The sequence below is a fragment of the Pyrgilauda ruficollis genome, unplaced genomic scaffold (genome assembly GCF_017590135.1).
Source record: "Pyrgilauda ruficollis isolate IOZ18807 unplaced genomic scaffold, ASM1759013v1 scaffold28, whole genome shotgun sequence".
Lineage (NCBI taxonomy): Eukaryota > Metazoa > Chordata > Aves > Passeriformes > Passeridae > Pyrgilauda > Pyrgilauda ruficollis.
Window position 1 is genome coordinate 968,802 of NW_024524155.1, and position 27,282 is coordinate 996,083.

Sequence of the window (27,282 nt, forward strand, 5' to 3'; positions counted from 1 at the left end):
GAATGACAAGCAGTTTTCAAAATGCGGGGTAGAAATAGACAATAGTCCTTGTCTGCTAGGTCTGCACACTAACCTGGATAGTGCATGGTGAGAGTTCAGAAAGGGATTTAACGGAATTACCAAGAAGAATCATAGAATGTTCACCACCTCCAGGGATGGTGACTCCACCACCTTTCTGGGCAAACTATTCCAATGTCTGACCAACTTAATAGTGAAAAAAAGTTTTTCAATATCTAATTTGCATTGTTCCTGTTTTAGCTTAAGGTCGTAAGTTACCTTGTTAGCCAACAAGAATATATCCTACAATTTGTCCATCTTCAGAATGTATACACATTTATTTAGGACTGTAAGAGGATTCTGTCTACACAAAAAAAAAAAAAAAAAAATACTTAAAGTGAAGCATTTGTGCTTTTAAAAATGTTGAGAGGTGGTGATGTCGGAATGTGATGATTCACCTTTCTAAAGCATCTTCATAAATGGAATATTTTTGTGAGACATGACATCAATAGATTATCCTACAGTTGATCTCTACTACAAATGCTATACCATTTTCCCCATCCTTCTTCAAACACTTCTCTGGAGTTCTCTGCTTGGGCATCTCCAATATAAATATAGTAATTTAGGCCTTTTAAGATGCTCTGAGTTGGGCAATCCTTACTCTGAAGAAAGCAATGTATGAACTCCAGTCCACAACTAAAGGACGCTGAGCATTTAACATGTGATGGTTTAATGACAAAATACTGAAAGGTAGGAGATTAAGGAATTCAGTTGTCATCAGATGTTTAAATTTCCCCAAAGTCTTACTTCCAAAGATAAATATACAAATACATATTTATGTATCTATTAACGTAGACATGGATATGCCTATAGATACCTATAGATATGGATATAACAATATAAATATACTGGATCCATAGGAGCATGCAATCATAGAAACACAGAATGGTTTGGTTGGAAGGGACCCTAAAAATCATTTAGTTCCAACCTTCCTGCCATAAGCAGGGAATCTTCTACTAGACCAGGTTACTCTGAGCCGCATCCAGGCTGGTCTTGGTCTTTATTCTTAGTCCTTATATTTTAGTCTTCAGTGGTTCATACATATTCAGAGCATACTGCTAACTCAGCAAGCAATTGAAATGTCAAATAACTTCAAGAAGGTGATGCATACATTTTAAGTTCAAACTGAAACTGAGGTCCAAGTAGGATCAGCTACAAAAACACAGATCCCTGTAAACACTTTCTTCCTTTCAGCTCAGTCTAAACCCCTGCAAGCATATCTACAACAGACATCCTGCTTGCAATTTCTACTATTCCACATGTTTGGAATTGGAAAATTAATGTCCTCCACTGCTTTACTCACTGGTGTCTCTCTCACTACAAAAAGTGAGACTTGATCCAGATTTTTTCATTAGTAAAAGTTGCCTAAGCAGAGAAATATGCAGTGTAGAGCAACAAATCAGTCTTAAAACTGTGACTTCAGCAAGTCTTAAAACTTGCAGCAGCATTACCCAGCCTTACACAGCACAACAGGTTCCTTTTCCAGGTTTCCTTTTTGTATATTCAAAATGCATGCAGCTATTGGATATATAAACCTTGTAGCATTTCCACAGTCTCTGAGGATATCAGAGAAAACTTTTCAGAGAGAATGTAGAAAGGATAAAGTAGGAATTTGAGCAGTACATTTGTCATCTTAGCAACCTTGTAAGACAGAGAGCAGCTCCTAAACAGCAATCCAGTATTAAACCACAAGTCAATATCGAAACACAGTGATTCAGGTCACCATTAGACCAGGCAGTGGATTATTTTAAAGTTCTAAAGAAATGGGAACTAAAAACATGAAAAGCAATTATCCATTGCTTCTGAATCACAGAAAAGTTGGTGACGAAAGGGACCTTTCGAGATCATGTGACCCAAGACCATGTGACCTTTGCTCAAGAAGGGCAACCTAGATCCAGTTGTCCAGGACCATGTCCAGACAGCTTCTAAGTATCTCCAAAGAACGACTACTCTTTAAGGAAGGAGATACCACAACTTCTCTGGGCAACCTGTGCCAGTGCGTAGCTATCCTCATAGTAAAAATGTTTTTCCTGATCTTCATATGGATCCCCTTGTGCTTCACTTTGTGTCCATTGCCTCTGGTGCTGTCTGAGCACCACTGAGACCCTTCCTTTAGGTACTCATGCACATTGATCAGATTCCCCTCTGAGCCTTCTCTCCTCCAGGCAGTTCTGTCTCTCTCAGTCTTTTCTTATGTGAAAGGTGCTCCAGTCTTTAGTCATTTTAGTGGTCCTTCAACTGAACTCTTTGTGTTATGCCCATATCTCTCTTGTACTGGGGAGCCCAGAATGACCCAGCACTCCACCTGTGGAAGTAAAGGAAGGAAGTAAACACCTTCCTTGACCTGCTGGCAGCTAAAGCAGCCCAGGATATCAGTACTGCCTTTGGTTGCAGGCCACATAGGTAGCTCATGCCCAGCTTGGTGTCCATGAAGACCTACAGGTGCTATGCTGTAAATCTGCGTTCCAGCTGATTTGCCCCGAATATAACATTAGTGTGTGGGATTATTCTTCCTCATGCACAGGACTTCACACTTCCCCTTGTTGAACTTCCTGAGGCTCCTGTCAGACCATTTCTCCAGCATGTCAAAGTCCACCCGACTGGCATTACAACCCTTTGGGATACCAGCCACTCTCCCGCATTTGTATCACCAGTAAACTTGTTGAGGGTACACCCTGCCCCATCATTCAGAATATTAATGAAGATGAACAGAGTTGGATCTAGTACTGACCACTGGGGTACACTGTTAGTTACTGGCCTCCAGTTAGACTTTGTCCCACTGACCACCACCCTCTGGGTCTGGCCATTCAGCCAGTTTTCAACCCAACTCAGTAAGTACCTACAGAAGCTTTTGACATCTTGTACCAAGCTCAACTCCAGGTAGGCTTTGACTTCCCTAACCAAGTCTCTGCATGCTCAGGCTGTCTCCATACTCCTCTCTTGTTACCTGTCCCTGCTTCCACCTTCTGTATGCTTTCTTTTTTATGTTTGAGTTTTCCCAGGACCTCCTACACAAGGCTCAACAAAACAGGTCTCTTGAGATCTTTGCCTGACTTTCTGCATGCTGGCATGGACTTGAGTGGAGGTGATCCTTGAATATTATGCAGGTTTCATGGACTCCTCTTCCCTCCAGAGCCCTTTATTATGGGACTTTTCCAAGCAGACCTCTGAATAAGTGACAGTTTGTTTTCCTGAAGTCTAGGGCTGTGAACTTGCTTTTTGCCCTGCTTCCTCTTCTCAGGATCTGAACTCCACCACCTCATGGTCACAACAACCAAGGCTCACTGTGACTATCACCCCTATGCGGCCTTTTTCATTTGTGTGTTAGAGCTCCAGTGGAACACTTCTCATTGACTCTCACTTGTATCAAGAAGTTATCATTAATGCTGCTGGATTGCTTATGCCCTGCAATGTTGTGCCTCCAGGAAATATGAAGTCCCCATTAAGGATCAGAGTGTGCTAACATCAGGCTGCTCCTGGTTGTCTCTACAGGGCCCCACCTGCTTGTTGTTCCAGGTCAGGCAGCCCATAGTAGATGCCTACCACCAAGTCACCACTATCGGTCTGCTCTTTAATCCTTACCCATAAACTCAATCAGCCGCAGGCAGAGCTCCATGCACTCCAGTTGTCTTTCTGGCCAGCCCTTCCTAATCAGTCTGTATCCCTCCACAGTAGCACTCAGTGCACTCACTGCATCCCTGGGATCCTGATGAGATCCTACCCCCGCAGCTGCACACAGATCTCCAGTTCCTCCTGTTTATATCCCACGCTGTGTGCCCTGGTGTGCAGGCTCTTCAGAGAAACTTCCTCACTCGCATGCAAATGCTTGAGGTGACCCCAGCTGAGCCCTGTTTATTCACATTGTGCTCCTCGTGGTTCACAGCACCCCAGGTGCTTTGCTTGGCAGCCTCTCCATCGCTCCCTCAGAGCTCTGGTAACTCCCCCCTCCCTCAGGGCTCCTGGTTTGAAGTCCCCTTTTAAAGGACTTTACCAGGAGCAGCCACACTGCAGCAGAGATACATGTGCAAAGATACCACTCTGCACCTGATGTCAGGCTGATCTGCTTATTGTAAGGCTGACACTGAAGGCTTTCTGCTGGGGGAACCGCTACTGTGAACCAGGAGAACCTGCAGAGCTGAGTAACTATATTCATGGCTCTATGAATCCCTAAAATGTGAAGGGCTCTGTAAGTGGCTTTCACTCCTTTATTGCTCCTTCCTCTTTGGAAGCAAATCTCTTCATGGAAAACAGACAAGAAGGAGTTAAGGTCTATTCCTATGGAACACATTAAGTTTAGAAATCTAAAAACACATGAAACTTTGAGGATATACATCCATATATGCAATATGTAATTCAGTAAACATGGTAAGAGCTAGCTCAGTATTTAATTATGAGCTGTGGTTTAGGGTTTTTTTCCCTTCCTGATTTGAAATAGAAACAGAAAAAAGGTTAGTAAGCACAGCCAGTAAGATGAAAGGAATAAATGAAAGGAGGAAGTAGAAGACAATGCCATCCCATCACTGCCTATTGTCAACTGACTAATTTTTTGCATAAAGTGTAGTTGCTTTTAGAACCTCCTGTGCCTGAGGTGGAGGACAAGCAGCTGCCCACAACTTTTACAAATAACATTTTACAAATTGTACCCATTAAAGAGAGTTATTTCAATCTTTGCAGAATGAACCATTTACTTAATTAAAAAAACTAGCATGATAGTAACAAAAACTTGACTGACTTTGCAAGTCAAAAAGTACATACACACACACACACAATGATCTTATACTTCTGCTTTGCTTGGCCAATTGAGTTAGCCTATTTGCTCACAGAGTATGAAATTTTTTCAAAGTCATCTAAGGAACAGTGATGACATTTCACATTTGAGAGATAATATCACGTGGACTCAAGCCTTCCTTCAAAAAACTGGTGTTCAGAAAAATTATGAAACAGCAGCAACAGCAATCACTGCAGGGTCTGATAGAAGAAAGAGGAGATGACATCATATCCCTAGCTAGAGACACTGGAAAGAACAAATAAATTTCTAACAGAAACACAGCTACATCTTATTTTGTTTCAGCATTAAGGGTCTAAATGAACATCACCATTCAATTGTATTCTGGGCAAGAGCCCAAACTCATCTTTGCAGCAGTTGATTTTGAAACATTACAGTCAATCACATCTTCTCAATTTGTTCTTGCAGGCTTTCCCTATCCTTCTGGTTTCCATTTCTTGTTTGGAAGCCTTGAGTCATTCACCCTGGCAAGACGACCAACCTAAATCAGTTATTTTCTCTGAATTATACTGGAATTGCGATCTTGCTTAGCTTGTTGTTTTCTTCCTCTGCCTTTCACATAATTTTCCCTTTAAGGATCTAATAAAGCTGATTGAAGGCATAAGCACAATATTCCCTTTCTTTTGGTGCTGTCAAACCCAAGGCATTTACCCACATTGTTTTATAATTGAAACAAAAAACCTCTTAGGTCCAATTCTGCTTTCATTACCTCTGCATTATCCCAAGTATAAATAAAAGACCTGGCTTTCATGACCACATCAGTTACATGAAACAAATGCACAACTTTCAGATTTTACGAAATATTTTATTTAAACAAAGGGAAGGAATTGTGAAGACATGATTGGTTAAAAAGGTGGGTGTTGTTCAAAAAGAGGAAGAAAATATGTCTAAATATAATTAAGTTTGCTTAAAATTTAATTTATATAGGAAAAAGGTACCTTTCATTTTCATGCTATGTAGCATGTGAATTTATTACTAATAGAAAATAAATAGTTGGACACAGGGCAATATTACTTTAACATAACTATAACATAACTTTGTGTTGACCTAGCTGGATATTTAAAAGATTTTAAATTCCCAGAAGGTGTAGAAAAACAAGCAAGTGCTTAGTGAAGGCAGGCAGAAATTAGTACCTACCACTGAGAATAAGGGACTTATATTTAGGCGTTTATTTTGAGAGCTGCAAGCCACTAACCAGTTCACACATGTAGTCCACCCTCAACCCCAGCATTTACAACTATTTCCCCAACTGAGGGGTATATTAGAGGGAAGACTGTGTCATTCTGGGACAACTGGCACAGAGTTCAGCATACTTGAAGAGATATTAAAGGTTGGACACATTCACAGAAAATCAGGCTTGGACACTCTTGGACACTCCAAAAAGAATTTTTTTTTTTTTTTTTTTTGTGAAGTATGTTGTGTATATTATCCTACTGCAAATGTTAAATGCACATCTCTACAGGAGCCCCATATAAACCTATCAGTGACACAATTAGCTAAGCTGGTTTCTGAATCTCTATTATGCAACTATATTTCTTTATTTAGTCTGTGTCAGCAATACAATATCTACCATTTTAGACACTGGCACTAAGTACTAGGTCCTTATTTTCATAGCATATTTCACTTTTTTTTTTTTTACAAAGCTTTCATTGCAACACCTGGGAATTAGGGAAAAACATAAATATTTTTTGCAGCAAGCAAACAGGAATTATATGTGACCCTGTGCCTGTAGTAACACTCTTACATTACATGCTAAAAGAAGATCAAGCCTCCAGCTATAGGAATACTAGAAGCAGACCAATTAATGAAAGAAATCTGTCAAATAAGTTAGGACAGCACACTGTATGAAAAGTGCCTGGTTAAAAAGGAAGAGGCTGTCGGTGAAAGCTATTAAGATACTTCAGGAAAGCACTAACAGTGGAGAAGCTGGCTCAGAAGCAATCAGACTGGCCAAGAAATGGATTAATAATCAGCATCAATCCCCCTCACTTATTCAAAATGACAGTCATCACTGTATTTACTGCATGTGGGTCAGATTATGAAGTTATTATGATCCATCATCCATGTGACTGTTATTCTTACTGAGAAATGAGTCTTTCTTCCATGAGTTTTAATCACCTCCCAATCTCTTGGTCAAAACCCTTGCTAATTTTTTGGCTTTCTAAGCTGCACTCTGAATTTATATGAGTTACAGGACGCACCTAAATATAAATCCCTCAAGAAACTGAAAGATGAAACTTTTTCCTTCCTTACTTGCATCTGTGGCAGTAAAAAAGTGAGAATTAAAAAATGAATATTTGTTTAAATTTCTTTCTATTCAAATGATGGTCTTTTATACTTTTTTTACTTTTATATACTATTTACATATTTCTCACATGCTTTCTGTGTTTTGCTATACCCAAGCAAAGAAAAAATAATTTAGGAAAGTGAAGGTATAGCCTCGCATTGTAACACACAACATAACTTCAGCAGTTTCCCATGAGTGGAGAAGGACATCTTGTTCTGGATTTTTGTCCCCAAGGATGATTATAAATTAGTTATTTACGTGGTACATTGTTACTGTGTACTGCCTGTCTAATAGATTAATGCGAACTAAATTATATTGCATGTTAAAAAATGTAGATAGGCTCAGACCTCTGCTCCTTACTCTGTAACTGCTGAGGGCCTGTGGAGCTGGGCTGGCAATGCTTCCAGGGAGTAATGGGGCTGCCTGGGAGTGTGGTGGGAGCTGGCAGGCAGCGAGGCAGGACATTGCCAGCTGCAGCCCCTCTGCTGCAGCATCGCTGCTGCTGCCCTGCTGCAGCACCTCTGCTGCTGCCCTGCTGCCAGCCCAGCAGAGCGTTCTGGGCTCCTGCCACCGCTGCCTCTGCCTTCCAAGCACCTTCCTCTGCTCTGGCCCCAGCACCAATGAACGAAATACCAGTTTGGCCCATGCTTCTGAGAAGCCTTAAGCTGGTCTGTTTGATGTATTTCCTGTCGAAATCAGTGCAAATGGCAGCGTTATTATCACTGGCAGCTGGTTTAGGCTCTTAAAAATTACCTGCATGTAATCACTAGCCAGGCTGTAGAATGGGTCTGCATGTCTCATTTCTTACAACTGACAGCATTTCTTCCCCCAAAGACTTTCCCTTTAGCTGCCCCTTTGTTTGCAAGAGGAACAAGCTACAGACATGCCAAAACAGCTTTGCCTAGAGCTTCTGAAACAGAAAAATTCTTCATTGCATTTTGGACTGTCAGGATTGGCAGAATGTTTCATTTGTTCAGAAGGAGTTTTAGTTGTTCAAACACTAGAAGAGAATTTACGGGTTTTTTTCCCCTTTTGCCAACAGTACTGCCGTGACTGGTACGGCAGGAAGCAGTCACTGTTTTAAAGTAGCTCCACACCTATGTCTATTGAAGCTAAAGAATGCAAGAAAATGATTTTTAACTTTGATACCAGAGTGAAAAAATAGATGTTTTAGGAGATGAGCTTAGAAACCTGTATCTGACAAAAAAAAAAAAAAAAAAAAAAAAAAAAAAATCACAGAGAGGATAATTAGATGTGTTTTCTGGAAAAGAGTGACAGCATTTCTCTGTGTCAAAATGATGCTGTGATTCATTAAATGAAAAGTCATGAGATGAGTAAAATTTCTGTGCTTACCCTGGGAATGTGCTCTACTTAAATTGGTTGTGACTTCATAAAAATACAACATTAAGTTGTTTTAATTCCATCAGAAAAAAATGTGGCTCAGGAAGGAAATTTTTGATTGCAAGTTAATGTTAGCCTTCATTGGAATAAGTTATACTCTTCAATATCCACATGCATAATCCCTAGGGAGTTATATGACGCCATGTATTCTTTCCCATCTGCTAGTTAAATATGAGATTCAAGAGGCTTTCAGTGTCATTATACAGATTAGTGACTCTCCCAGAGGAATCTAGGTTCATGATACAGTGAATAATTCACAATGAGATTCTGAAGACCAACATTTAGAGATCATTTTGTGTTTGTATGAGTTTTGCACCTGCAATTATTTGTGCTTGTAATTTAGGTTACTTAGATGTTTTTAACTTACAGATGCAATCAGTGATGTAGATACTTAAACTTAACTGAACTGCAGGCAACCATAACTGCAGGTGCAAAATTTTGTCTGCAATTATTTGAACTCATAAACATATCCATCTCCTGAAGTCTAAAGCAAAACTAGGCCAGTAGTGGTTTTATGCCGTATATTTAACAAACTAAAATCATGCATATTTTTCCCAATTTCCAAAAAAGCTCACGACTACTCTTTTTAGTATTAAAACAAATAGGGTATCACTAAATATATGCAAACATGAATTAAACAATTTGGTTTTATCTTCTAACATCTTGACCTTTGGGGTGTTTTTCTTACTCCCTTTACAGTACCTGTAGCAGGAAAATAAGGAAAGATCCCTGATTTTGTAACAGCAATACTGTTGCTAGTTGTACCAGTAGAGAGCAAAAGTGCTATATGCACTGAGATTGAAGTGTGCAGAATTTGTAGCACTATTCAAGGCAGCGAACAGCACCATGAACATGTGCACATGCTGGCACTTGAATTTCCACCTGGCAAGCAGTTGTGGCATCTAGACATACCATGGGAGTGAAAGGCACACAGATGTGTGAGGAAGCTTGTATGGATGGCAACTGCCTGCCTAAACACCAATACCTGTGTTTGCAATCATATATGGATGCTCTTATATGAAAGTAATCAGAAAAGTTTTAAGTACTCGGGAGCAAGAAAATAAATCCTTGAAAAGCACAAATTTCCCACAGTTACAGCTGGTGTCCCTAGAAACAACGGCAGTGTCACAGATCTTTTCCTTCACCTTTGCAGGGCCATTGTGCAGTGTGATACAGTGTGGGCACAGGTGTGAAACCCAGCTCCAGCCCCTTGTTCCAGACAGGCTCATCCCAGCCCAGGTTACACTGCTTAAGAAAACTCTGTCATGTGAAGATCTGCATTACACACTGACAGTCATGGATGCAGGAACAATGCCCAAAAGGATCCCTCTTACTCCTCATGCACCTAAAACATCCTAAAAATACCGTATGGGTTAATACATGTTCTTCAGTGTTACTCTCATCTAAGAACAAAAGGAGTTAACAGTTAATACAAACTTAATTTCTTTTTTCTTTAATTACAATGCATTTCAAACATGAAAAGTCCCTTTTCAGTCAAGATGCAGCAATGTTTTCAAACAGATTCCGCCTTCAGCACTATGATAGTCCCACACTATGATGACATTTTGCTCTCCTTCTTGCACATATTACAACATAAAGCACTGTGATGTCATGTGATTACCTTGTAAGGTGACTAACCTTGACTCTGAGTTTCTCTAAGACAAAATGGACCAGGAAGGTAAGGTTAAATAATTGAGAAATTAAGAAGATTTACCAAAGATTTACCAAAGGATTCTAAACAAATTTTGACTGTTAAACTATTAGAAACAGATTTTTCAAGGATTTGCACCAGGGATATACCTTTATGATGAAAATCCTGCTACAAGATTGTAATGCAGAGTTATGTAAATAATTTTTGAGACCAAATCAACAGGCAAGGCAGATGTGCAAAGAATAGTGTAGAAGTTGCTCTCCTAAATATTATTAATTGCTAATTATCCTAATTGTTATTGCATTTTATTATTCCGTGATCTACTCTTGTTTTATATAGTTGTGTCTTACCTGCCAACAGTGTCCTCATCTGCGTAGACCTCTGTAAAGAAATCTGACAGGTTTTTTCTTAAAAAGTGATGGAGTCTGTTTCTTGGTGATGTGGCAGTTTGTACTGGATTATTTATTTTTTAAAAAAGCTTGCAATGTGTTCTTTGAGCATCAGACCTGCCTCAGCAGGTTTAACCTGAACATCTCTTTTGAAATGTTTTCTTTTTCTCAATATACTCTTCTGATCCAGCACTCTTCACAACTTGAATTCTTCTGCAGAAAAGAAATTTTGCCACTTGGGCATTGAATAAACAAAAGAACCCTCCCTCCTAAGTTACTTTTAAAAGGATAAATGGTATTTTAGTTTGAAAAAATGAACAAATAGTTTCATATAGAAATTCAAGTAAATACAACACGTGCTATTTTACAGTCTACAGCGTGATTTTTTTTTTTTTTTGTTTCAAAACTTTCTGCATTTTATGACTTAAAAGTACTTTTATAACTATCAACATGTCAAAAAGAAAGTAATTTTGGATCAAATTTGCTTTTCTTCTAGATCTCTAATTTTCTCTGAGTTTCCAAAAGAGTGTAACTGCAGTTTGCAACCACACTACTTTTCTTCACCATCATCAGAGAGCATTACAAAGTCAATGTAAGCAACATTAGACACGACTCAGTGATTGCCTGGTATTCTACAGTGCTGGTGTAGAGACCTGACCTATGGACAGTACAGCCAGCAAGGACATAAGAACACATCTATGTTTCCTTAACTGGGTAACAGGCTGCTTCCTTGCCAACAGCTGTGGGAGACAAGAAACTGTCTCTGCTGCAAGCAGTTTTGCAAGATGAGTGTGGGCAGAGAGCTCCAAGAGCAGTGATTTGGGCTGTAATTGCAGCAGGTCTTGAAGGAACACATGGTAAAGTGGTTTGGAGTGCCGGGCATCCACAGACAATGCTCCAAAAAAAAAAAGCATCCAACTTGATCAGCATTGATACACAACACAGTAGGTTCTTTTATGGATTCTGTTTTGCTATAAGGTAAAAATTTTAAAAAGTCCATGAGTGTCACTGAGCTTTTAATAAAATGTGTGTCTATAGTTCAAGAAAAGCTACAAGTCCATTATTTTGTACTGAAACTATGTAAAACTGGGACACAGCGAAAGCCCCTGAAAAACTCAGCAGTGTTGTCAACAGCCTCTTTTTCTCCTTTTGGGTTACAAAATTCAGACAAGGGTATCACCTGAGTCCAGCTGAAGATCATCTGAAAAGCTGCATAAATAAAAAATTGGAGAATTCTTAAATTGCTTAGCACTAGTATCTCTGAAAGCTGTAGTTTATCTTAACTTCTATTCTGTCATGGTGCACTGGTTGGTTTATGATGACATTTTCCTCCAGGGAAGAACATACTTTTTAGTAAATAAATTTTTACCCTTTCTCGTGTGATAGGGAGTAACAGAGCTATGGAGAATTCTCCAGTGAATCACCTCTTACCGAAGTCAGAGTAGCCCTCTTTATTTTAATAACATTTGTACCACATCTTTTGCAAATACGTTTTAAGAGAGACTTTGGAGCACATAATTACCCTGTTTCTTTCATAGACTATACATTCCTTAATTTTTTCTCTAAGCACCCAAGACCTTTTTGTACCTGTAGTTCTCCCTTTATATTGTTCTGGTTTTTTATCTATGAAGGCTATAACCCCAGTTCCAAGTTAAAAATCTTGTTACCATTTGTTTTCCAGAGACTGAACTGAGCAGGGTAGTGCTGTATTCAGACTTTAAGCAAAAACAGTTAATCCAAATTATGAATACTGATATATGTCTATTGTCCTGTACAGATGTATACTACTAACAAACACAACCAGCCTTTCATGAATTCTACATTTTGTTTCGGGGTTTGTAACAGAAATTATTTTTTGGTTTAGAGATGCTTAAAAATGGCTTAAGTATATTGTGATAATGAATGTCTAAAACTTACACTTGGGGGTATAAAAAAATCACCAATGATCAATAGAGTGGCAGGAGAAATGCAATGCTCTCCATCGTCTCCAGGGTCTGCCCTACATGGACCCCTTAGAAACCACAAAGCAGTGCCTCGTAATGAGTACTTGTACTTTGTAGGAGAAGTACATTTACCACGTATACAGAGACAGAATGAGGCAGTGCAGGGAGCCCTGGTACTGCAGCTCGAGTCTGCTACCATTTGAGCTAAAGCAGAACTACATTAGCTGGCACTAACAGCAGTCCATTTATCCTGGCTGCAGGCAAGCTGTCCTAAGGCAGCAGCACAGCACACACACAGCCACAAGCACTTTTCAAGCAAAATGAGTACAGAAAGGAGCAAAGGAGAAAAATACAACTTTGTATTAAGTTTAGTGTATATCCCTGTCTAATTAATTCATTTTTCAAAGTTATTTAAGCCTCTGGGAATGCAGCTTTCCTATGAGACATTATATTCAAGTGGCACTATATCACAGCAGGTCAAGCACATAGAATCATCTTAGAGATGACAAATAATAAGTAGTATTTTAGATTTTCAGTTTATCCACTCTGTATTTGTTTGTGATGATGTGGTAAAAAAAATGCTTTGGATCTCATTTTTAACCATTTTACTGGACATCTGGTGTTTGCTTCTTAAAGTTTCACTATTACCAGGGTCACTGTAATTCTATAGCACATCTGGGCCAAATTCCCTGGCAGTTTTTAGTGAATTCTGTGGCAGTGGAAACATCTGTTACTGCATACAGTTCCACACACAGAGGATTGTGAGGAGCTGCAAAATTTTCTTGGACGTTTTGCATTTTGGTGTCCAGGAAATTACCCACTGGTAATGGATGATCTTTTAGTTGGCTGTTTTTTTTAAAAAATCTTCTGTGGGATATGTCCAAATCAAGTAAAACCACATAGATTCTAATCACTAACATTTCATTTTCATCAGTTATTAAAGAAAACAGCGGTGCCTCAGTCTTCATGTTTTCTGAAGTACACACAGCCTTTGGAAACGTTTTCTTGGAAGTGGGTGAACTGATGCAATGTGAACCAGCCTAGTCACCGAAAATGTTGAGAACTGCAAACAAAGACCAGGCCTGAAGAGTTGAAGAGAAGTTTAACAAAACTTTGTCTTGCAACAAAGGACCAGGCACAGTATAGCATTAATTCTTATATTTTAAGGTAAAAATAGAGATTAAAAAAGTGGAGCAGTATCATACATTTGCCATTTGTGCACAATCAGCTTTCATGTTAAAAGTCTTTTAACATTTAGTTATAGTATAATCTAAGTTTCAGTTATTCTTTTTAAAAAGATAGACTAAAAATATTACTTCTTACAGTGAAAGGCCTGTGAGAATGAATGTTCTGGAAGAAATAGTTTCTTACTCCTCAGATCCTGAAGTACTTGTGCCAACTGGTTAGGATAAAATCAGTATGTTACAATTGCCTGGACTTGATCCAAAACTTTGCTTGCAAAACGACGAAAACCTCAACCAACCAACCAACCAAAAAAGAAAACCCCAACACCAGGTTTCTTTCCTGTAGTGTAACACATCACAGATTAAATCACCAGAGGAGTAAACTCTATTTGTTCTGTTACTTGTTGAGTGATTGAGCAGTTTGTGTTGTATGTGCTTGGACTGGCAAAAGTAAAATATCATCTGCATCTCTGTATTCCTAATCTGAATTAAATGCTAAATTCTTAAGAATGATAGTAAAGAGGAAGGAAGGAAGGAAGGAAGGAAGGAAGGAAGGAGTGGGGAGAGATGCAGGACAAGAGAAGAAGAAGCTAAGATTTATACCTGTGATGGGTATGTAAGAAGCCTTTTTGGTTTGAAGTTCTTTTCAGGGTGACTGAAGGTATGCTCAATAGGGATAAAACCCCCTTTCACTTTGCTGTATTTGTTCTCATACAGATTAAACACAACACTGGTCTTGAAGACAGGGAATATGAGCAATAGTCTAGGTGGAATGCAGAGAAGAGCCAGAAAGAGCCAGAGACAATGCCTGGAACAGGAAACCTCTGATATACCCTACCAGACCGAGGCAGAAATTCCTTCCTTCCCCCCAAACTGTAAATAGGTAAGACTGAGCCTCCAACAATAAACCAATCCCCCTCTCCCCAAATGGATTTCCTTTTTATGTCAAAAGACTAATCCATGCTATCACATCTTCATCTGTATCCAATCATGCTTAAAAGGAAGGAAAAAACCCTCTCTATCATGCTTCTAGTCAATTGTGCATTAAGAAAAAATAATCCCTCTTGATCCCTGACAGTGACTTGCTGAAGCTCTGAAGCATGATGTAAGTACAGTCATTACTCTAGTGCAAACGTCCAAGTGTTATGGTAGGTTCAGGGCAGTGCAAGATTTCCTGTTCTCAAAGCTTCGTACACGACAGGGGATGAGCTATGAGACTAGACTGCAAACTCAGGAGGGACCCCTTAGGATATATCATTTACTCATACAAGTTTTCACCAATAAACTACATTAAATAATATTTGTAAAGACTTAAGTAATGGCCCTCCAGCAGAAGTCCTCCAGATGATCGTTGCAGTGTTTTCCTGCATTCAGAGAAAGCTGTGTTTGAAGGCTGCACTTGCTTAACAACAGATTCCAGGTACTGGCCATGGTGAGCAAAGCTGAAAATCCATGACCTTCTAGATGCCAGAAAATCTTTTCTATAGGTGAAAAATATAGTTATCCATAGCAACCAAGTAACTTTTCTGTATCCTCCTTTACAACTAGAAAAACTTAGCCCCTCAGTTTTTATGACACAAGATTTATCTTCCTGCCAGTACAGTTTTGTGGACCTCACAGACTTCTTCATATTTCCTCAATATTTTCTTTAACATGTTGATTTAATTCAGTACTTTGTCAGTTGTGTTACCAAAGTTATATAGAGAGGCAAAATTCTGTACTTCCTTACTATGCCTTTGTTGGGTGAGCTTTAGGATTGCATAATCCTTTTTGCCATGGTACAGTTCTATGAGTTCATGTTATGTAACTATCTTTAACAATTTTTTCACCTATGAGAATATTGTCTGCATTGTTGATATAGTAAGTATAATCTAAATTTTGATATCCCCTCAATTTACTTTGTATTTGGCCATATGAAAATGCCTTTAGTTGCACAGTGACCATGAAATTGGGTGTAATTCTAAAACAATAATCTGTTCTCACTTACTGCCCCACCAGCTTTTGTGTCTATTGAAACAATTAACAACTTCATTAAGTGTTTGCAGGGAATAAAACACAATACTGATTCTAAAGGGATAGGCCTGGGATGAATTATACATTTAATTCTAGAGATTATGATGGCTTTGAAGCATTCCCAAACCAAGCTTGAGAAAAACAGAGACTTTAACTGATAATATTTCGGTATGCATATTTAAAGTGTGTGAAAGTATTAGTTTCACTTCAGGGATATTCTGAATTCTTTCATCTGCCTGGCAGACAGAAAATTCACCCTACTGCCGGAAAGGTCACCTGCAAAGATAACTGGGCCATGATTCCACAAATCCAGTTTAACTCATTTGAAGCTCCATTTGGTATATTGGTTTGCTGAGTGAGGCAGACTTTTTCAAGAAATTTTTAATATAATCAGTATTGAATATTATAGCACTAAAATCATAGAAGGTGAAGCCATTTTATCTGATTTATGTTGTCTAGGTGAATTATTTTCTAGGTGTTGTAAATGAATAATGCTAACAGTGATGGGAGAATGTTTGCACTTATAAAGGACAATTATGATGTATTGCATCTCTCAAGAGATTATATGATAACTATTTTCTTTCCATTCAATAGTAACATGTACCACTTTCCTCCCTTACGTGAAAAAAGGACTTCCTAGTTGTAATGGCCTACGAAAATATTAAAGAGCTAATATCATGTGGCCAGCCAGTTTTCTATTTAGCAATAATGCAGGTAGTGAAAATGGCTTCATTGGCTGAATGTGGAATTAAAATCAAAGTTGTAAGCTACAGTCTTACTGATAACAGACTTAGCAATGCTCTGTCAGCTTTATATAAACCATTTCTTCTAGTTCATATTGTTTTTCTTCATTTTGCACTCCACTTTATGCCATAATCACAGCCATAGTGAGACATTTTGGTATCCAGGGAGTATCTCCAAACCCTGGGCACTATCCCCACCAGCCCTCCAACCAGCTGCTCTTGCCATTTGTGTTCTTTGCTCTGTCTTCCCAGCTGGCAGCTACAGCAACTGAAATTTGCCAGATTTACCTCCAACAGTTTTGGCTATTTTTGAATTCTGGTTTCACACACATTTGAGACAAACCAGCACTGCTGTGAAAGAAGAAATAATCCTATTTCCCCATTTTCCTTTCCCAGTTGCTCTGTCCTGCCTCCAATAACAGCCTGTCCATTCTGCTGGCAAAAGGTCTGCACGTGGCATGATGACATAGCCATGGTGAACCTTTCTGGATCACCAGCACATTTCTTTTCAAGTGGCCAGGTTAATATTAACCCAGTCATTTCCCCAACATCCAAGACTCCTGACCAGAAGCAGAAGGGCATGTGCTGGCACAGAGAAGAGTGTGGCACAAAAGGAGGAATGCATGACTCTGGGCACACAGCATACACCACTTCTTCTTGTGGTAGAGCTTTCTTAAAGCATCCCTGAACCATGGCTTTGGTTAGACAGAAATCAGGATGTAGTCTGTTATGTTTTCCTCTTTAACCTAAGTTCAGATGTATGGTTCACATCTTGCTGTGTATTATACTCCAGCTGTGCTACAATAATGGCACCTCTACCCTCTCATCAGGCAGTAATTTTGAATTAAAATGCCTCTTCTAGGGATGGCTTCTAAAGTACAACACATACCACCTCGTGAATGTGGTAACTGATATGCCGACATTCCAGAGTGCTAAATAGGTGAGGATGTTGGCTTTCAGGAACAATCCCTTGCCAGATAATACTTCATTATCTGACAGACCATCTGGTTTCCAGTCCATCAATGCTATATTACTACAGTCAGCTCGCTATGCTTGATTATTGCCCAACATTTGTATTACTTTGTAAATAATAGAACTCAAAAAAAAGAAAAAGAATCTTCCACAGACTGAGCAAGACAAATCACCACTTGCTTATGTACTTGTCATTGTCGTTTTTGGATAATGGCCAAACAGTGGATTTTTGTCCATGTGACTTGTGCATTCAGAGTACAGCATACCCCATTGTTATCAGGAGAAAGATCATCAACTTTTAATTGCACAATATATATAAACACAGCTGGCCTTGTGACTCATTCTGTAATGCAATATGTTACTCCCTAAAATTCTGTTTCAGGTGTGACCTCAGGACTCCTTCTATTCCAGTTGTTGAAGTCTCTGAGATATACAGTGATATACTCATAGACTACCAGGAATGTTTAAAGAATATTTTTTTCTTGGATTTTAGGAGGAATGTGAATGAAAAGCTATATCTATCGTATATCCTTTTGGTGTCTATTCCAAGCACAGACTTAAGAATGAGTAATCAGAAGATTGTGCAGTTTATAATTCCATAAGCAATGATAGCTGATCTCTTCACAGTAAAATAGGCATTTCTTCAGTGGGAGAAATATGACCATGGCAACATAATGACATTAGAGAACAAGTTTAGGAAGAACAATATTAGCTGCATTTATTAAAACTGTATATATTTACTTATGAATAAAAAATAGTGCTTTAGTGTAGTTAATAATATAATGAACGTTTTATAAATAATGTAATGGTGTTTAAGTGAAGCCAGTCCTTAGTCCTTATTTTTTACCAACTCTCAGAATTTCACCTTTGTGCATAACTCCTCTTTCCACAGGGATCAGCAATCTCTTTATTTTCTTTCAATAGTCTTAGGGTAAAATTCCAGTTGTCCCACTGTAACTGATATTGTCATCAATGCCAATACACATTCTTAGTACTAATACCTGTTTCAAAATCTAGATGCCTAATGAAACTCTATGGACAAATAAATAAAACTCAGAACAAAATATGGAAAAAAATTGTGATTAAGTTCCAGTGAAAAATGCATAAATAAACAATGAAAGAAATGTTTAATGTTTTTTGTATTTTTTTCCCCATAAATGGAATACTTTTACAGTGAGCACTCTAGCCACTCATGATCACACTCTTACTGGACATGTCTGAAGTGCTTTTTCCAATAATGAAACACAAATATATGTATAAGCAGGTTAGGGTGTTTAGACCAGACTTCCTCCTAGGGAGGTTCGTGGCAGAGAGAAGTGAGGACTAAGTCTCATTCAGGATGCTGAGTATCCCCAGGCACCTGATGTGTTGCTATGCTGGGTGAGAAACAGGTTGATGAAACTCCACAAGCTCAATTCCCACGAGCAGGGGACAACTGGGTTTCATGAGCAGAGACGGTGCTGCAAAGAATACACTTGCCAGCATGGGGTACCCCAGGCAGGGTGCAGAGCAGCCCCCTGACTGCAGCTACAGAAGCTTTAACATCCTACCTCTTATTGGCTTTAAAATGATGGTTAAACCATACTCCAGCAAGTGGGACCTACTGGTCTGGACTCCTCTGTGCTCAGAAGGAGTAAGAATCTTCAGCTCCTGGTCAAGCCCTTTAAGCCATTGTATAAAGGAGAATATATTTCAGAGGCTGTTATTTCTAAAAAACAAGGTAGCAGATGCAACCTTACTTTATGAGGAGCCCAACCATATGGGTGTGTTTTAGGCATGATCTGGAAATGCTTACAATGTGATTGATGGAGCCTACCAGTTGTCTCCACCTGACAACTGCATAACCTTTCTTACAGTAAGAGCTTTAGGCTTAGGTGATGATATCATTATCTGGACATGGCTTTTTTTTTTGGTCTCCTCAGTATCAAATCCAAGTTGTCTGGTGTGGTCCAAAAAGAGTGGCTTAATTTGTTTTAATTCTGTTTTACTCAACTGAAAGAATAATCACAATTTAGAAAACTAGTACTTTATAGTTTGTTCATGGAACCATGCATTGGATTTTAGAGCACTAGAACTATCTGTACGGATGTTCTGGTTTAAGTGAAACGTATTTGTGCAGGACTGGTTTTATAATCAGCTTTATTCATAAGCAATTCATCTCATGACTTTATAGTAGCTATTCTTTCAGTTTCCCAGTCATGGTGTCTTGCCCACACTCTAAGTTGCAACACATTGCCCTTTGTCCTGGGTCTGTACTGGCAGGACTTTCTGGAAATCTGTGGACACACATGGTGGTGCTCTGACCACATCTTCCCCCATGCAGCACTCTGGCCAGCTTTATTATTTAAATGTCCTCTGGGTAGGATGATGATCTCTCTAGGCTGCTAAGCAAGCTTTGTGGCTGGCTCTAAGGACAAAGCAGATTTTGTCCCACACTTTTAAGGGTTATACAAAGTTCTGCTAAACACAAATAGGTGCTTAGTTTAGTTTCTTTTCTGATGAAATACTGTCAAGCAAACATATGAAGTCAGTAGCAAACCCTGAGGGCTAACAGAATTCTTAGTTCAGCTGTTTTTCAGTGATGGGCAAGCAGTGTCATTTGGATGTTTCTGTTATAGTTACACACATATAAGCACTTTTTAATTAACGTCTTCCTGTGAGAGAATTTCTATTCACAGGTGTTTATAAAGTGGTCTCATATGAATCACAGAAGCAGAAGCTTTGGTCATGCATCAGTTAAGGTAGGAAATGTAGACATCCAAGGCTAGCAGGAATGCTATCAGGCATCCTCACATTTCACCATTGCTATCTGGAACATTTTCTATGACAATGAAAACTCTATCTAGACTGCAAAAATGAAAAGAACTTCAATCTAAAAAAAATAAGAAAAATAGAATAATAGATAGTGATTAACCCATATATTATAGGTACTTTCTACAGTCTTCTCTGAATTCAAATTTTATACAATTTCCATGTAGACTTGTAGAAATGCCAGTTAGACATCTGGTGCCACAATCCACGCATATGATTTACATGACAGAATTACAAGTGTCTAAATTCTGCTTCTCTTTCTGAACATCTTAAAACTTAGGGCAACTGTAAAATTAAGAAGTGTGTAATTTAATATATTTTCTTAAACATAGGCTTAGGTAATACGCCAAAAAAACCTTAGAGAAGTAGTGCAGAAGAACTTGGTAAACAATCTGTAAATTTGCAGGTCACTAATGAATGTGCAAAAGGTGAAATGTTTATATAGAGCCTACGGCACTGTAGACTATATATAATGATCACCCAGCAGGACAGAAGCAAATTTACATGCTCTGCTCAGGAAGGCAATGTGAGCTTCATTTTGAACTAAGTAACTTACCTGGCACAAAAGGAATCAAAAAGGCTTCTGAGGAGCAGGCAAGCAGCAGCAGATTACACTACTCAAAAATCCTGGATTTTTTGTTTGGTTTTTTTTTTTAAGTAGAGTGTTTGAGCATTTGTATAGTCTAAGCAATAAGAACCAGGATCTGCACAATTTAGTTTGCATTCAAATTCGCTCTCTTGAAATTGAAAACCAAATACTATTGTGTACACACAGCAATAGGAATACATTTGTGTCATCTTCGGTACAGAATTCTTTCCTTCTCTTTTTGCTCTTCTTACTTCCACAGTTCCCCAGACCCCTTCTCTATCAAATACCCCCTAAGAATGCATTTCATTTAGGAAGTATCTCAGCATTAACACACCAAGCTGTACAAGTTTTCGTGTATTTCTACTACTGACCCTTCTCTTCCTGCATTTTTTTTTGTGCACGTATACTCATTTTCCTTTTTATATCTTATTTAAGTCATCTCACTGGAAGCACAAAGGAGGACACTAACATTTACAAAGCAATGGGAAAGAATAAATCTTTATGTAATACTGCCACTAGCTAGAGTATGAATATGAGGTCTGTATAGCAATTACAGGTTGAACCTGAGGGGATCAATTTTAAGGTAAAAATAAGAATAAACATTTAAGCATTTAGCATACTGCCATATACCTTATAGTAAAATGATAGTTCCTCTCCCAGGAGCAGGATATCTATTAGGCCATTTGAAATTGGAGTTGCTATAGCAAACATTCCAGCCAGTAACTAAAAAGTTATGCAGAACTTTCATGGATGTGAGTAGAAGAAATATTTTAGTAGCTCCTACACAGCTTAAACTGTTGTCCACACAAGGCTGGTAACAAAAAAAGCGTAATGATTGTATGGCTTACACCTTAAAACTGTGTCTTATTTTTCATGAATTTTTGAACCCTTCAATCTCATTTCTGATTAGCTCATTAGTGATCTGTCAAGTTCTGTGGTCAATTCTCCTTATGCCTCCACATTTAATCCTAACATTTGCACGGAAAATCAGCATTAATCACAGGTAAAGTAAGAGTTCCCATAAAACTACTGTTTAGGTGTAAACTTGCATATAGTAAGGAAGAAGGAACTGCACCTTAATGGCAGCCCTGGGTTGTGTTCCTTAAAAGAGAAAGAAAATTGAAGGCCTGATATAAAGGCTTTAGCCAACAGAATAGTTTCCACTGACTTCAGAAGGACGTGAATCAAGCCCCTAAAGTACCAACTCACTTAGTACTGACTGCTAAATTTATAGCACTTATTTTCTTTGAGCATAACAGCATCCATTCATCACAGTGCAGTAACAAAGCTGTAACCTGATCTATGACAAATATTACAAGCCTAATGGCTGATGTCCATTACTGACGAGACCTGCTCACCATTTAGCAAAGATTGGCACTGAAGGATTACTGAGCAAACATAGCACCTGAAAAAACTTGCATGCAGGAGTCTGTCATCAGGTGTGTGATCGAGGGCATTATCTGAGAACGCTGGCTCTTATCTTCAGTTGGAAACTGCTGGAATTGCCAACAGTTCTCAACAAAGAGCTTCTGTCATGGAAGGCTGATACACCGAGCCAGTCTGGTGGTGGTTTACCTTCCCAAGGCTTCATTCCTTTTTATGGATCACCTGAGACCAAGCAGCACACCAGTCTTTAATAGCTTAAATAGCAGGACAACCTAGCAAACTGATGACAATCAAGGGAAAACCAATCCTTTCGGTAGAAAGACAAAATTCCAAGCATTCCCTCACAGTAACTTAGAAAGACCTACTTTAAAAACTGCATTTTCCCAAACAGGATGCTGAGAAACGTTCTTGCCACTGATTCCTGGCATTTTGCAACTTTCCCTATATTAAACTGCTCACTAGCCAAGTTTTCACCTTTTAAACCAATACAATTGTTTTCAGGAACATATTAAATTGACATTCAACCTTTTTCTTTATGTAACCCTAGATAGCACTACAATTATAAAATTTTGAAGAAAGTCAAAGAAAATTGTAAAAAAATACACTATTATTTTTCTTGTTGTTATATTACAGCTTTGAAAGTTATTAAGTACTTGCAACTATTAGCATGAGTGTCAGAGATATTTTATTTTTCCCATTTAATTTCCCATATTTAATTTGCATAGGAGTTTTTAAAATGTAACTGAAAGTTTTGGTTTGCCCTTTTACTTCTTAAAGAAAACCTAAGTTATTTGATGCTTAAATTAAATTACCCATTTATTAAGGAAGTATGAAAAAAATTAGATTAAATACTTCAATATGCTGTGACCCAATAGGTATAAGAAAATCCATGTATTATGCAAGTATACAATTTTGCATTTTCAAACATGGAGACATATATGTGAGGATATTTTAAAACAAAAACTGAAATGCTAACTAGCTAGTAATTCACTTTTATCCACAAAAATTAGGCCAGATTTAGTCATCTAAATCACAGTAGCAATCAAAAGAATAAATACTATTGATATACTAAATGGTAAATCAGTAAGAAGATAAATTATATTTCCAATAAATGTGGTGCAGAAAATCAGCTCTTAAAATAGCTAAGACATTTTTGATGAAGTATTTTTTACAGAAAAATAGTTGAATTAAGACATAAATAAAATATATAATTTGTTGCAAGAAGGGTTTTACAAATTAAAGAAGGTACATTTATCAAAATTAATTTCTTAAGTCAGGATTTAAAGTTAGTTTCTGTGGGATTAAAATTATGAAACAATTAATTTAATTAATAAATGTTTTAATGGTAAGTGATCTGAGCCCCTATCTAGATTAGAAGGCAGCAGGATTGTAGAAGCATTTATCCCAACCACAGAGTTTAACTCTGCAGAGAACAGTGAAGAGATGTATTGGGTTTGGCTACCTAATTCCTACGCTTCAAAGGTGTTTATTTATTATGGAAAAATTCCATTTTTCAGAACGAAATAAACCCTAAAAAATCATTGTGTTTTTTGAAGCACCCAGTATATGATTGTCAGCTACAAACAGCGCGTATGCAAGCTCAGGCAGAGCTAAAATACACAAAAATAGACAAACACTGAAGGCAAACTATATATAAAAAAAAAAAAAAAAATCAGAATTGATCTTGTATTCATAAGCAGAGCCAATGCTTCAGTCAGAATTACTGCCTCATATGCTGCTTGAAAACTTCAGAAGTTGAGTGCGAAGTGCCTGCTGGCTCCCAGTGAAAGCAGCTCCAGGCTGGACAGACAGAGCGCAATGGTGCAGTTTATCTGAGCTTATATGCATGCATTCCTGCAAGGAGATGCAGCGTGTTAGACACACACTACACTTGATGTAGACAGTTTTGGAATTAAATAAAACTATTTTTATTGCATTAAAGCTAGTATTGACATTTATAGGGTAAAAACCCACAGCATGCTGTAAGTTGCATAAGCAAAGAACATGAAAACTAAAAAAACCCCAACCTCATATGTATTTAGAATTTTATTTTCTTTGAAGAGGCCAATAACATAATAAGCAAAATAACCTATTTTTCACAGTTCAGTTCTCTGAGTCATATGGAATGCAATGTGCCCTGAACTATGAGTTAGCATTATACAGAAACACACTTTTCTAAAATATTTCCATACTCCATGTTAATTCCATTTTATCTTGTTTTATTTAAGATGCATTCCATGGAAAAATCTATGTAAGTGTCAAATATTCCTAGCTATTTACATTGCCTTTTTATTTTGATTGGCACACTGTTCTGGAGGAATATTTTCTCCTCCATGGTCAAGCATAGATATTCTCAACATCTGGATTACTAAATTTCTTTCCGAATGTGAAGCATGATATACAGGAAGACTTCAGTTTGGTGAAGAACATTGCAAAGAGAAGAGAGGCTGGCAGTGGTGTCAGGGATGAATGATCAGCTTACCCAGCAGTTACTGCTGCCATGGCAGCTCTATGGCTCAACAAAAAGACTGCCTTCCTAACAAAGATGTATTTTAGAAGTTTGTCATATAATGCTATTTAACTTCTAACATTAAAAAAGAAAACACATTAATTTATTAGGAAAAAAATTGAAGGGACCTCCACTTTTAATAATACAAAATTGTTACTAAACTATTGTAAGTAGTATACAGTTAATCTACCCTGAAAATAAGAAAACTATGATTATTGAAAAAATTATACTTAATCTAATAGTTTGTCATAGTCTTACTACATCTTTGTAGTAAGATGTACTACATCTTACTACATCAATTTACAGTTAAAATGATGAGCAAATATATAAAACGTAAAGAGCTCAGTTATTTCTGAAGTGAAAATGTTTTATCACTGAATAAAGTACTTGACTTGGCATAGAATCTTGATCTGCATTTTTACAGACGTAAAAATTTTAGTTGTTCAAATCAACCTAGGTTACATACAAATAAAAAATTGTGGACTACAGTAATTAAAAGGATTGGTATAAAAGAGATAAAGCTGTGTTTTCAGACATAACCAGTAAAGAAATGAATTTAAATGAGGTAAAGACACGCAGATTAGACAGAGATATAATAGTGCCATTATAAATAAGTATGAGATATAGTCTAAGAAATATGCTAAATGTACATTGTTTGGTTACTTAGGTCAGGACACAAAAAAGTTAATGAGAACTTTTTCTCTCACCCACTTCAAACTACAGCTTAGAAACTTTTATTTGAAAATCAAAGCTTTTGACCTAAAACACTGTTGCTCATTTTCACAGGCATGCTTTCTACAACTAAAATAAAAATGCTTTACTTTGCATTTTATGCTTTCTGCCAGGTATTTCCTGTGAACATCCCATCTAAAATCTCTTGGTTCTAGTAACTAAAGTCTGTAAAGAAAATCCTGGCAAAAGTGTAGTTCTAAGCTTCACAAGCAGCCATTTTAAACAGAAAGCTGGTTTTGTTGTGTTGACAATCACATTTTAAACTGATTCCTTCCAGATGAAAAGATGCTATTTCAAACAATGTAATAAAAGTGTGAAGTCAGCTGTTCTAAGGACATAAAAATGATTTATCTGTTCTCTGGTCACTGCTTTTTTTTTTTTTTTTTCCTTGATACAGTGGAATTTTTATTTTAAAGAAGAGGTTATCAAATAATAGCTAACAGAAGCCCAAATTACAGAGAGGTAAATAATCACTTGTCTTTTAGAGAAACACATCACATACCTGCAAATAATTTCGCACCTCACGATGCCTCCTCTACTGTGCTTATGAAATGTTAAATGCAATGGCTAGATTTACATTATTGATAAATAGCTAATTCTTGGAGCTGACTACTGACAATCATCAGATTTCAGAGATTTTTCCTTTGGAAAGAAAGGTGCTTCAGATAGATTTCAGATTTTTTTATCTGCCTGTAACTGGGCATGGCAGCCTTGCCCCAGCTCAGATTTGAGACACAGACCTCCCCATCTCTCCATCACAGTTTGAATCAGTTTCTCGTGTTTTAAATACAGGTTTCAGTCTGGAGTCTTAATGGCACTAAAGAGATATCATTTCAGAACAAGCAAGATTTTTAGGGACAGATCTCCAAAAAGCAGCATGATCCAAAAGTATGGCTTAAACTTAATTTGCCATTTAACAGTAATTCCTGAAATCTTTTTTCAGGGGGCATGCAGCCCTGGCTGTGACTAAACTCTGAGGTGACTCGGTTCCTAGCCTGAAAGGTTCTCGCTAGCTGAAATTTTCGTACAGCCCTAGGGGAGACGAGGGAGCACAGAGAAAGAGAAGGAGACACGTGTGGCACAGCTTGCACGAGCTCTTCCCAGTTTTCTAACTCTAGGTGGCTCTCAGCTCAGCAGCTCCGAGGCACAGCTTGCAGGGCTCAGAGACAGCACCGTGTCCCTGCCTGAAGTGAGGAGCACCATGCCAGGCAGAAATGCCTCCTCAGTGTGCCAGGAGCAAGCTCCTGCTTGGAACACCCGGGAATGTCATAGCAATTCACCCCTGTGAAACACGGCCTTTCACGCTGAGCCAGTTACTGAAGCAGGAGAAATTCATGGCCATTTTCCTGGGCTACCAAATTTGGCAGACAAATTCTTCACTTTCAGAGAACTTAAACACATTCAGTGAATTTGATGATAAAGCAGAGTACGGTGTTTTCCACACACTAGACCTAGTAGAAGGTTTATTATAAGCACAATTATTGCACCTACCTATTTAAACATGACGTTTGAAACCATCAGGAACCTAATGTGGCAAAATGACAAATATCCTTGAATGTTAAAATAATAAGGATTAATCAATTCAGTTCCATTGACCTTTCCAGTAGATAGATTAAAAGGGATTGCAAACAATTCTTGTAGTTATCTTTTTACTTCTTTAATATAAGCATCTTATGATGCAGTCATCTGATTCCAGGGAGCTACTGCTATAAATACCAATGTTTTAATGAGTTATTTATGTTGTGTGTTATAGTATTAGAAAACAGAATATTTATGTTATTTATGTTATAGTATTAGAAAACAGAAACACGTGAGAAATTATATCTTTA

General features: G+C 37.9%; 1 protein-coding gene across 3 annotated transcripts in view; it reads right to left on the reverse strand.

The window, feature by feature from the left end:
• The window catches only part of SLC25A21 (solute carrier family 25 member 21), a 237,352-nt gene that overhangs the window by 22,498 nt on the left and 187,572 nt on the right, over window positions 1-27,282 (reverse strand). The gene's annotated exons all lie outside the window — the stretch shown is intronic.